Raw genomic sequence first — 10000 nt, 5'->3', positions numbered from 1 at the left:
AAATCCCTCTGTCTCTGCTTGGAGTCCTGAGCTTCTCAACCATTGCTGGGATTTTTCTTTGTCTATTTCTTTTGCATTTAGTTTAGTCCAGTATGAAGGGGCTTTTCTTGCCATCGTTTTATCATGGTTCGTTGCTGTTCTAGTTTTAGTTTGGATTTCATTTGTTTTATAGCTTTTGTTGTTTCTTCTTCTTCTTCTTCTTCATATTTGTTAGGTGGTATGATTTCTTGTTTGTATTTGTCAGCTTCCTTAAATACTGAGAACAGTTTTTTTGTTTTTCTCGTGTTTTGCTGCTATTTGTATCAGTCTTCCTTCCTTCTGAAGTAGATATTTTTGCAGTCCTATGGTGGTTATTTTATAGTAGTTTTCCAGCTGTATAAGGCCTCTACCACATTTTCTATACGTTGTATATATAACCTTTCTATGTCAGGTTTTGGGTGATGCATCCTAGATCCTGTCATTATTTTTCTTGTTTTCCTATCTATTTTGGTCAGTTCATTTAGTGTCCAGTTAAGGATATTGTAGCTGTAACTTATAACTGGGACGGCTAAAGTGTTAATACCTATTATCTTGTTTTTAGCATTGAACTCTGTTTTTAGTATTGATCTAACTCGTCTATAATATTCTTTTTTTATTTTCTCTTTCATTTGTGTGTGTTGTGTCTTATCTACTTCATGGATTCCTAAGTATTTGTAAGTTTGGGTTTGGTCTAATTCTTTTATTTCATTTGTTTTATCTTGTGTGATATTGCTACTCTTAACTAGTTTTCCTCTTTTCATGGTTACTTTGACGCATTTTTCTAATCCAGATTTCATATCTATTTCTTTGGTAAATCCACGAACTGTCTTTAGTAGTGTTTCTAGCTGTTTGTCATTTGTAGCGTATAGTCATCCATATATAAAAGGTGGCTGATCGTTTTGCCGTAACATTTATATCCGCATCTAGTTCTATTTAGCATATCAGATTGAGGTGACAAGGCCAAGCAGAAAAGAAGTGGAGAGAACGTGTCTCCCTGGAATATTCCTCTTCTAATGGGGATGGCTTTGGTTTTCATGAGTCCCCCTTTTGTTTGGAGCAGTATCACTGTTTGCCATTTATTCATAAAGTATCCTATGTATTTTATAATTGTTGGTGCTACTTTGTTAATGGCTAGTGTTTCTAGGATCCATGTGTGGGGGATGCTATCAAACGCCATTCTGTAGTCGATCCATGCCATACTGAGGCCTTTCTTCTTTCTGTGGCTGTCTTCAGTTATGGCTTTATTGATCATTAGTTGATCTTTACAGCCATATGAGCCTCTGCGGCATCCTTTCTGCTCTTCTGGAAACAGATTGTTTTCGTCCAGGTGCTTGTTTAATATTTCTGATATTACTGCAGTAAATGCTTTGTACATTGTAGGGAGACAGGTTAGAGGCCAGTAGTTTTCTGGTTTTGCTGTCCCATTGGATTTGGGAATTAAGATGGTTTTCGCCTTCGTGAGCCATTCAGGCACTGTCTCTGGCTCTGCAGGATGTTGTTAAAGTTTTCAGCCAGCTTTTTGTGCATTCCTGGTAGATATTACAATCAGAAGTTGGAGATCTTGTCATGCCCAGGTGCCTTCCAGTTGCTTAGTCTTTGCAGTGCCTGGGTGACCTCTTCAGTTGTTATGGGGATCCAAAGTTGCTCAGATGCTATGTTTGTTGTTTTAATACTCCTTTTTTTTGGTTGTTCATTCGCCGACCATATTCCTTTCCAGAATTCTTCCACTTCTTCTGCCGTTGGTGCTGCAGTGATGTCTATTTTATTTTTGCCAAGTTCTTGGTAGAACTTTTTGGAGTTGGAGTTGAACTGTTTGTTTTGTTCAAAGAAACGTTGGCGTTTCTCATACCGGCGGATCCTTTGTGCTTTGGCAAGGATATCTTGCTTTTGCTTTTCTTTTATCTCAGGTAAATCTTTTTCTGTGATGTTGTATTTGCACAGTATTTTTGTTTTCTTTTTGCTGCTTAGTAACGTTGATTGTCCACTGATTTCGTTAAGAATCGACAGATCTTTTCTCATTTTTGGTATTTTCTTTTGGATGTTATTTATCCACAGGGTTTGTTTGGGTGGTGGAACTCCTGTTTGGATGGGTTTGAGGGAGTATCCAGCTTATTTTGTGGCTGCAGTGGCTGCTGCATATACTAAGTCATTTAGCTCAGTGATATCGCTATTTGTTTCAGTGGCTATTAGTTCTGTGACGGCTAGGTTTATGCTGTTTATAATTGATGTTGTTGTTTTGTCTCTTTTGATTTTTGGGAGGTATGGTCGGTGGTCCATCTTGCGATCTGTGTTTTTCAGTTCTTTGATTATTCTACTTTTTATAGTATCATAATCATTAGGCTCCCCTTCGTTGTTTCCAGGTTTTAGATTTGTGTCGCTTTCTTTCTCATCCTTATGTTTGTCTGTAGCGTTTTGGCTTGCTGCTTGTTGTGAATTATTATGCATCCTTACGGTCTGGTTTTGTTTTTTGTTTACATCGTTTTTGTTGGGAATGTTACGTTTGTCTTCGTGTTTTACTATCTCAGTGTTCATATTATTTGGCATTGTTGTGTGGCTTCTATCTACATTTTCCTGGTGTATTTTTTCTTTTACATGTTCTATTTCTATTTCTGATATTTTTTTGCGTACGTTAGCTAGATTATTAGGGTTCATTGCTGTATCCAAGTCTTTATTTATGTTATTTTTCTTCCATATTTTACATGCATATATTGTGTTTTCGTTCTTTGGGTAGAGCACTGCTGTAAAGTAAGCGTGTAGGATTGAAATGTATTCCTCACGTGTCCATTTATGTCTTTTGGGTTTTATTTGCGGGACATGAGGAACAACGTCCGGCCCATTATATTGACGGTCGTCATTTTCGTAGGGTACCGGTCCGTTAATTTCTGTTGTCACATTGTTTTGCACGTGTAGCTTTTCGTACTTCCTGTGTAACAGGTTCAAAGTACACACTTCCCGATTGTTATTCTTGGGTTGAATAATATCGGTGGTATTTAATTTCTTCGTAGTTTCTTTGTACATGGTGTTTGGGGTCGGGGATGATCTGGTGTTGATGGATCGTAATGTATCACGTATGTTTACATGTGTTGTGTTAGAGGTGGAGATGATATCGAGTTAAAATACATAATTTCGTTTGGAAAATAGTAATAAATTTCAATGAGTTTTACTAACTCGGATATAACTTTGTCAGTTATTTTTTTGCTCCATGCGATGTCTTTGTCTCCGATGTTTGTGGATAGATTTCGGAGCACTGTTTTATCGCTCTCACATGTTAAACGTCCCCGGTGTTCCTTGTTAAACGTCCCCGGTGTTGTTGTTATTATTATTATTCTTATTATCATTATTATTATTATTATTATTATCATCATCATCATCATCATCATCATCATCATCATCATCATCATTATCATTATCATTATTATTATTATTATTATTATCATTATTATTGTTATTATTATTATTATTATTATTATTATTATTATTATTATTATTATTATTATTATTATTATTATATGTTTGACTTTTGCTTTATATTTGTACAAGTTGGCTCCAAGTCTCAAGAGACAACAGGTTGGAAGTTCACGTTGTTGTTATGCCTAGTGTGCCATATATTTGGTTGTTTTTTGTGTTGTACTAGTGGATGTCTAAAAAAAAAAAAGTTTGTTTTAAACGGGATGACAGTCGTGACAGGGCTTCCAGATCGCTCATCGTTTTCTAAGGACGTTCTTCTGCTTTTGAAGCGGCGCCCGTGCCACTCGAATCCTTGCGTATGACCCATTTCTTCGTCACCATAAACTTGTCGAAGAATGCTTAATGACTCTGTAGCAGACTTCCCAAGTTTAACACAAAATTTTACGTTGGATCTTTGTTCTAAATTCCTATCGATGACAAAATCACAGACTACAACATACACGGGATCACAAAATACAAATTTCACAACTTGCAAAGTAAACACAGCCATATCACTCGGCACACTGCCTGATGAAGGTTACTGCTAGCTCTCACTGCACACGCAACAGTGTGCTGTCATCTGTTGGCGCGCTACAGAATTAGTCAGGGAACTTTTAGACACCACCTCGTAGTATCCTTCCTTCCTTCCTGCCTGCCTGCCTTTCTTTCTTTCTTTCTTTCTTTCTTTCTTTCTTTCTTTCCTTTTTCTATTTCTTTTCTTTTTCGTATTATCATTATTGCTATTGGTATTGATATTTATCCTCCTCTTCCTCTTCCTCCTCTTCCTCCTCCTCATCATCATATTATTATTATTATTATTATTATTATTATTATTATTATTATTATTTGTATAACGTTTTATTTTATTTTGTACATTAGATGTACTCACATCTAATGTACTTACAAGGTCAAGATTGACCTAGACAATGCTCGATTAGATGAAGCTGATGACGTCAGATCCACGAGACCCAATGTCATGAATTCATATCCCCTCAGCACTGCCTCTGGTTCGAACCTATTCCTCTCCCTTCTTCTTCTTCTCTCTCTCTCTCTCTTTCTTTCTCCCTTTCTTGTTTCCTCTATTTTATAATTTAAGTGTAATATCAAGTTCAACCTTATCTTCTTCATTTAGGCCCTCACCACTTGATGGTGTTGTGATATCGGGGTTTTGTCTTGAGAATCTTAAACTTCTCCCACTGTCTGAACGTTGACGATTTTCTTCAGAGAAAAAGAGAAAAGCAGGTGGGAAAGAATGAAGGAAATAAACAAGCAAAAAAAGGAGAGAAAGAAAGAAAGGATAGAAAGTGAGAGAGAGTGTGTGTGTGTGTGAAAGAAAAGAGGGAGAGAGAGAAAGAAGAATTAACCGCAGTATGTGACTGGTACTTTATCGGTCCGATTTTATTTGACATGTATACAGACATAGTTTAGAAAACTACAACCATCTGCCGGAGGAGTGGAGTCTTGGCAGTGTGTTCCACCCGCGACTCGGCAACGGTGCTTCTCGTGACTCGGCAGGTGTGCTTCTCGTGTCTCAGCAAGTGTGCCTTTATGTTGTTCCGTGTCGTCACGAGGCGGCACTTGAGGAGTATATAATGGAATTGGACAGTTTATGATACCTATGAAGTATCTCCTTCCCCCATTATAATTATTTTTGTAGTTTCAAGGATCTGGAACACGACAAGCAGATCGATAAAGCCGTGGCGACTAAATACCTCGTGAGTGACGAATTTATTCTCACATTTAGTTACAATGCCAATTATTTTGAGGCGATGGCTTCGTTGCTTAAATGGAGCCTAGTACATGACTGGTACTTTATATCATCGATCTCAGCGGGATGAAAGGCAAATCTGACATCGGCGAGATTTGAGCAGTTCTGTTATGGTTCTGCCAATGGTGTATTAGAGAAGGATCAATGGAGTAAAGACTTACTTATAGAATTGTCCGATTAGATTCTATTTGTTAAACAATCACTAAAACAATATTTTATTTGTGTATTCTTTTATTTGTTAATTTTGTGGCGGAAAATGTATTCAGGACAAAAATGGGAATCAGTTAAAGAAAATTGTAAGTAAAAGGGAGGTAATTTATTTAACTTTTTCCAGAAGTTATTTCCCCTGGAAAGCAAATAATTCTTTTGTCAGTAAAATAAAGATTTTTGTGATCAAGTTTCCTAAGACGGCAAGCTGACAGAAGCGTTAGCGCGCCGGGCGGAATGCTTAGCAGTGTTTTGTCTGCCGCTGCGCTCTGAGTTTAAATTCCGCCGAGGTCGACTTTGCCTTTCATCCTTTCGGTGTCGATAAATTAAGTACCAGTTACGCACTGGGGTCGATATAATCGACTTAATCCGTTTGTCTGTCCTTGTTTGTCCTAGTGGGTAGTAAAGAAATAGGTATTTCGTCTGCCTTTACGTTCTGAGTTCAAATTCCGCCGAGGTCGACTTTGCCTTTCATCCTTTCGGGGTCGATTAAATAAGTACCAGTTACGCACTGGGGTCAATCTAATTAACTGGCCCCCTCCTACCAAAAGAATTTCGGACCTTGTGCCTGGAGTAGAAACGAAAGTTTCCTTCGCCACTTTTTTTTTGTTTGTTTATTTTCTCTAAATATATTTTTTATTGATGAAGTTATGTATCTGTGACGTATGCCGGTATTTACGTAACCCGAAACGTTTTTCTCGGCGCTTATTAGTGCAGATGCTTTGCTATCAGCGTATCAATTCATTAGCATACAAGAAGTTTAACCTGAAATAATGATATAATTTTGTAATTATGCGGGTTGATTAATGCACTAATTACTGCAGTAATACACTAATTACTAATTATATATTTAAAACATTCTTTGACATGGTTTGTTGCGTGTCTGGGAAAATATTGGTGGTAACACATGTATGGTTCCTAACAATGATTGGTTGTGAGAAGGATTAAATTCATCCAAAGTTTCAGGGTCTGTAAATTGATAACTGTTGGGAAATTTGATGAAGAAAGGATTTCCAGACGCGACAGTTTTGTCGATAAAGGTTTCCACGAACTATCTGTGTAGACTTATGGGGATGTTCTTAACTATATATAAGAACCGTTTTAAATTCCAATTTTTTGTGCGTATTTCTTGATTTTATACTTTAAATTTGCACATGAGAAAGTAAGGAGGGATGTCAGGAAGGGCATCGCTGTTACACTTCCAGAAGGGAAGGGTCTTCCTTTGATGCTGACATGCAATGTCTGTGCAAGACCCTGCCTCAGTAAAGCTGGACTCAAGAGTCATCTTCGTGGTCATAAAGCGAGACAGATGAGTGACAACCTGGCCACTGGTGGTGGTGTAACACACAATACTAATCATATCTGTCGGGCATGTGGAAGAGAGTGTAATTCGGCAGGAGGACTTAAACGACATGCAAAGGTACATGAATCCCAGTTACAACTACAGCCGGCTATTACCAGTAAAGGTTTTAGTTGCCAATTTTGTACAAGACATTGTAGATCTTTAGCTGGGCTAAAAAAAGTCACATTCGATAACAGTTAAGCTTCGTGCAATGGCTATACACGATAACGAGGGGGCAGCCATAATGTATGTATGTATGTATGTATGTATGTATGTATGTATGTATGTATGTATGTATGTATTTATGTATGTATTTATGTATGTATGTATGTATGCGTGTGTGTATGTATGTATGTATGTATGTATGTATGTATGTATGTATGTATGTATGTATGTATGTATGTATGTGTGTATGTATGTATTTATGTATGTATGTATGTATGTATGTATGTATGTATGTATGTGTGTATGTATGTATGTGTGTATGTATGTATGTATGCATGTATGTATGTGTGTATGTGTGTATGTATGTATGTGTGCATGTATGTATCTATCTATCTATCTATGTATGTATGTGTGTGAGAGTGGTGTATGTATGTATGTATGTATGTATGTATGTATGTATGTGAGAGTGGTGTATGTATGTATGTATGTATGTGAGAGTGGTTGTATATGTATGTAAGTATGTATGTATGTATGTATGTGTGTGTATGTATGTGTGTGTGTGTGTGTATGTACGTATGTATATATGTATGTATGTATGTATGTATGTATGTATGTATGTATGTATGTATGTATGTATGTATGTATGTATGTATGTATGTATGTATGTATGTATGTATGTGTATGTATGCGTGTATGTATGTATGTATGTATGTATGTATGTATGTATGTATGTATGCGTGTGTGTATGCATGTAAGTATAGATGGATGGATGCATGCATGCATGGGTGTATGGATGGATGTATATATTTGTTAGAATGCATGGCTGTAAATATGTATGAATTCATGTATGAATGAATGTTTATATGTTTTTAATAGATGCATTTGAGAACGCCTTAATGAAAACACCAGCGTGTATAACATTCGCAACGTCTATACAAGCATGGCGCGGCACTTGCTGAAATATTTTGTATGAGAGAGACATCTTGAAGAGATTTTTATATCACAAGCTCAGAACAGCAGAGAATCGCCAGAAACCTATGTTTCGACCAGATTTACTCTCCTCAGTGACAAGTAATTTGCATGTTCTGAACCAAGCCGAAGATGCTTGTTAGAAATCAGATATAGAAATCATTAAACAAAGAATTTATTGATTTGTGTGAAAGTTAACCAGGTTAAAAAAAAGCAACTGAAATAGCCTCGCATTAAAATATCGCTATGGGTAACATTTATAAAATGCACACATCGTTTGTTCTTCAGTATCATTGGTTTCGAAACTTTTATCGTTGCACCACGCTTCACACTGGAAAACAGAAAACGATTTTATTATAGGGAGGGGGGAGAAGAAAAAAACGACCCGTGTGAAAATCTAGTTTCCATTTGGTATTAAAACTACTTTACTTTATCCATGGAAACATAATTTGTTTTCAATACTATTTTTCAGGGCAAAATCAATGTTTAATGATATATTCTATATTGCTTTCTTCGCTGTCCCATGATAGAACCAACATCGGTCTGTGTTTTGTCGGTTCCAGTATTTTAGTTGTGTTTTAAGACGGTTCCTAAACCCTTCGCTCATCTCTGTTTTTTTCATTTCAAGAGAGAAGGGCGCGTGGAAGGATCTTTTATATTTTTCGTCACACAAAATAGACGATTCTAAGTGAAAAATTGACCTCAAGAAGGATAAAAGGCAAAGTTGACATCGGAAGGTTTGGAACAAATAAAAATTGCCATCAGTCATTCTTCCTCCGCCGACACTCTAGCCATTCTGTCACCTCACCACCTTCAAACGACTCTGGCACTAATTTTAAACAGATTTTACTCTTTTCTCGTTAAACCTAGATAAACTTTTTTTGTTACATTCAGCCAAATTTTTATATCGAGCAGGTTTGTGACGTCATCATAACAGTGCTAATTGTAACATGTGACGTCATTTCCACAAAGAAGCTATTCCATCCATTTCACTATTATTTAGTAGTCACAAGAATATTTCCCAGGTAAAATACATCTCCATGTTTTAATACTTATATAATAATATGAAATATAATCATCCTATTTATAGCTTTGTCCATTTCGATTTTCTCGTATATTTTGTTTATTGTGTGTGAATGTGTGTGCATTTGGATGGATGTGGGTTTATGTGTGCGTGCGTGGGTAAGGCCCAGTTAAGGAAAAATGTGATCATTCACTAACTTCCATGTATATTTTTTTTATATTTTTAATCGGCAAAAAGTTACAGGAGTAACTCAACGATCGAGAATTTCGTGCACATCATTTATCAAAAGTGATTAAGTGTCATACACGAAACTCTTACGGTTTGAGTCACGTTAATGGTTGTTAACTGATTAAAAATACAAAATATTTACAAAATTATATGTGAAGTATATTTAAGTTAAGTAAAGTTAACTTAACTTAAGCTTTTGGCTCAAAAAGCAAAAAGCAAAGCCATGTCGGGGGAATATGGAGTTATGTACCGGGAGGGTGTTCATGCAAAGAGTTCAGGCCATTTCTGGTCAAGAGAGACTTTGAACCGAGTAGTCGTCGGCATCTTCACTATTTCGTCGGGCAGCTTATTCTACAGATCCGCAACCCGGATGGAGAAAGCCCCTCTCCTTCGATTGAGATGAAATCGTCGTAGATAGAGCTTTTCGGAGTGACCCCGCAGCTGACGCTCTGGAGTAGGAGTGAAGAACAGCTCTTTCGAGAGGTTACACTTTCCGCTTATGATGTTGTGAGCAAGAATGAAATCACCACGGCGTCGTCGTTTTTCTAGCCATCTAAATGTGGCTAACTATTAATGGTGGATGTTACTGTAGCTTGTAGCCCCAGGAGAACATCTTCACCAGCTGAAGCTACAGTAACATCCACCCTTAGTGGTTAGCCACATTTAGATGGCAAATATACTTCACATTGTCGTGCAGTTACTGTTTATACCTCGTTCAGAGATTTATTATTACAATATTATAGTTTTAAGGGAATGTTCAAGGTAAGCAACTCTTTCAGAAAATATTTATTGCAAGAGTTACTTCCCTTGCAAAAATTTCTCTCCTGCTTTC

The 10000-nt window shown here is 36.8% G+C and overlaps 1 long non-coding RNA gene across 1 annotated transcript in view; it reads left to right on the top strand.

Annotated features, from left to right (window-relative positions):
- The first annotated feature begins 8904 nt into the window (after positions 1–8904).
- The window catches only part of LOC118762920, a 14685-nt gene continuing 13589 nt past the window's right edge, over positions 8905–10000 (top strand). The window contains exon 1 of the long non-coding RNA XR_004998671.1: positions 8905–8941. This is a non-coding gene — a long non-coding RNA (uncharacterized LOC118762920). The remainder of the gene's footprint in view (positions 8942–10000) is intronic.

This window comes from Octopus sinensis, linkage group LG4 (genome assembly GCF_006345805.1).
Source record: "Octopus sinensis linkage group LG4, ASM634580v1, whole genome shotgun sequence".
Classification (NCBI taxonomy): domain Eukaryota; kingdom Metazoa; phylum Mollusca; class Cephalopoda; order Octopoda; family Octopodidae; genus Octopus; species Octopus sinensis.
This window is presented reverse-complemented; position numbering and strand designations above follow the sequence as displayed.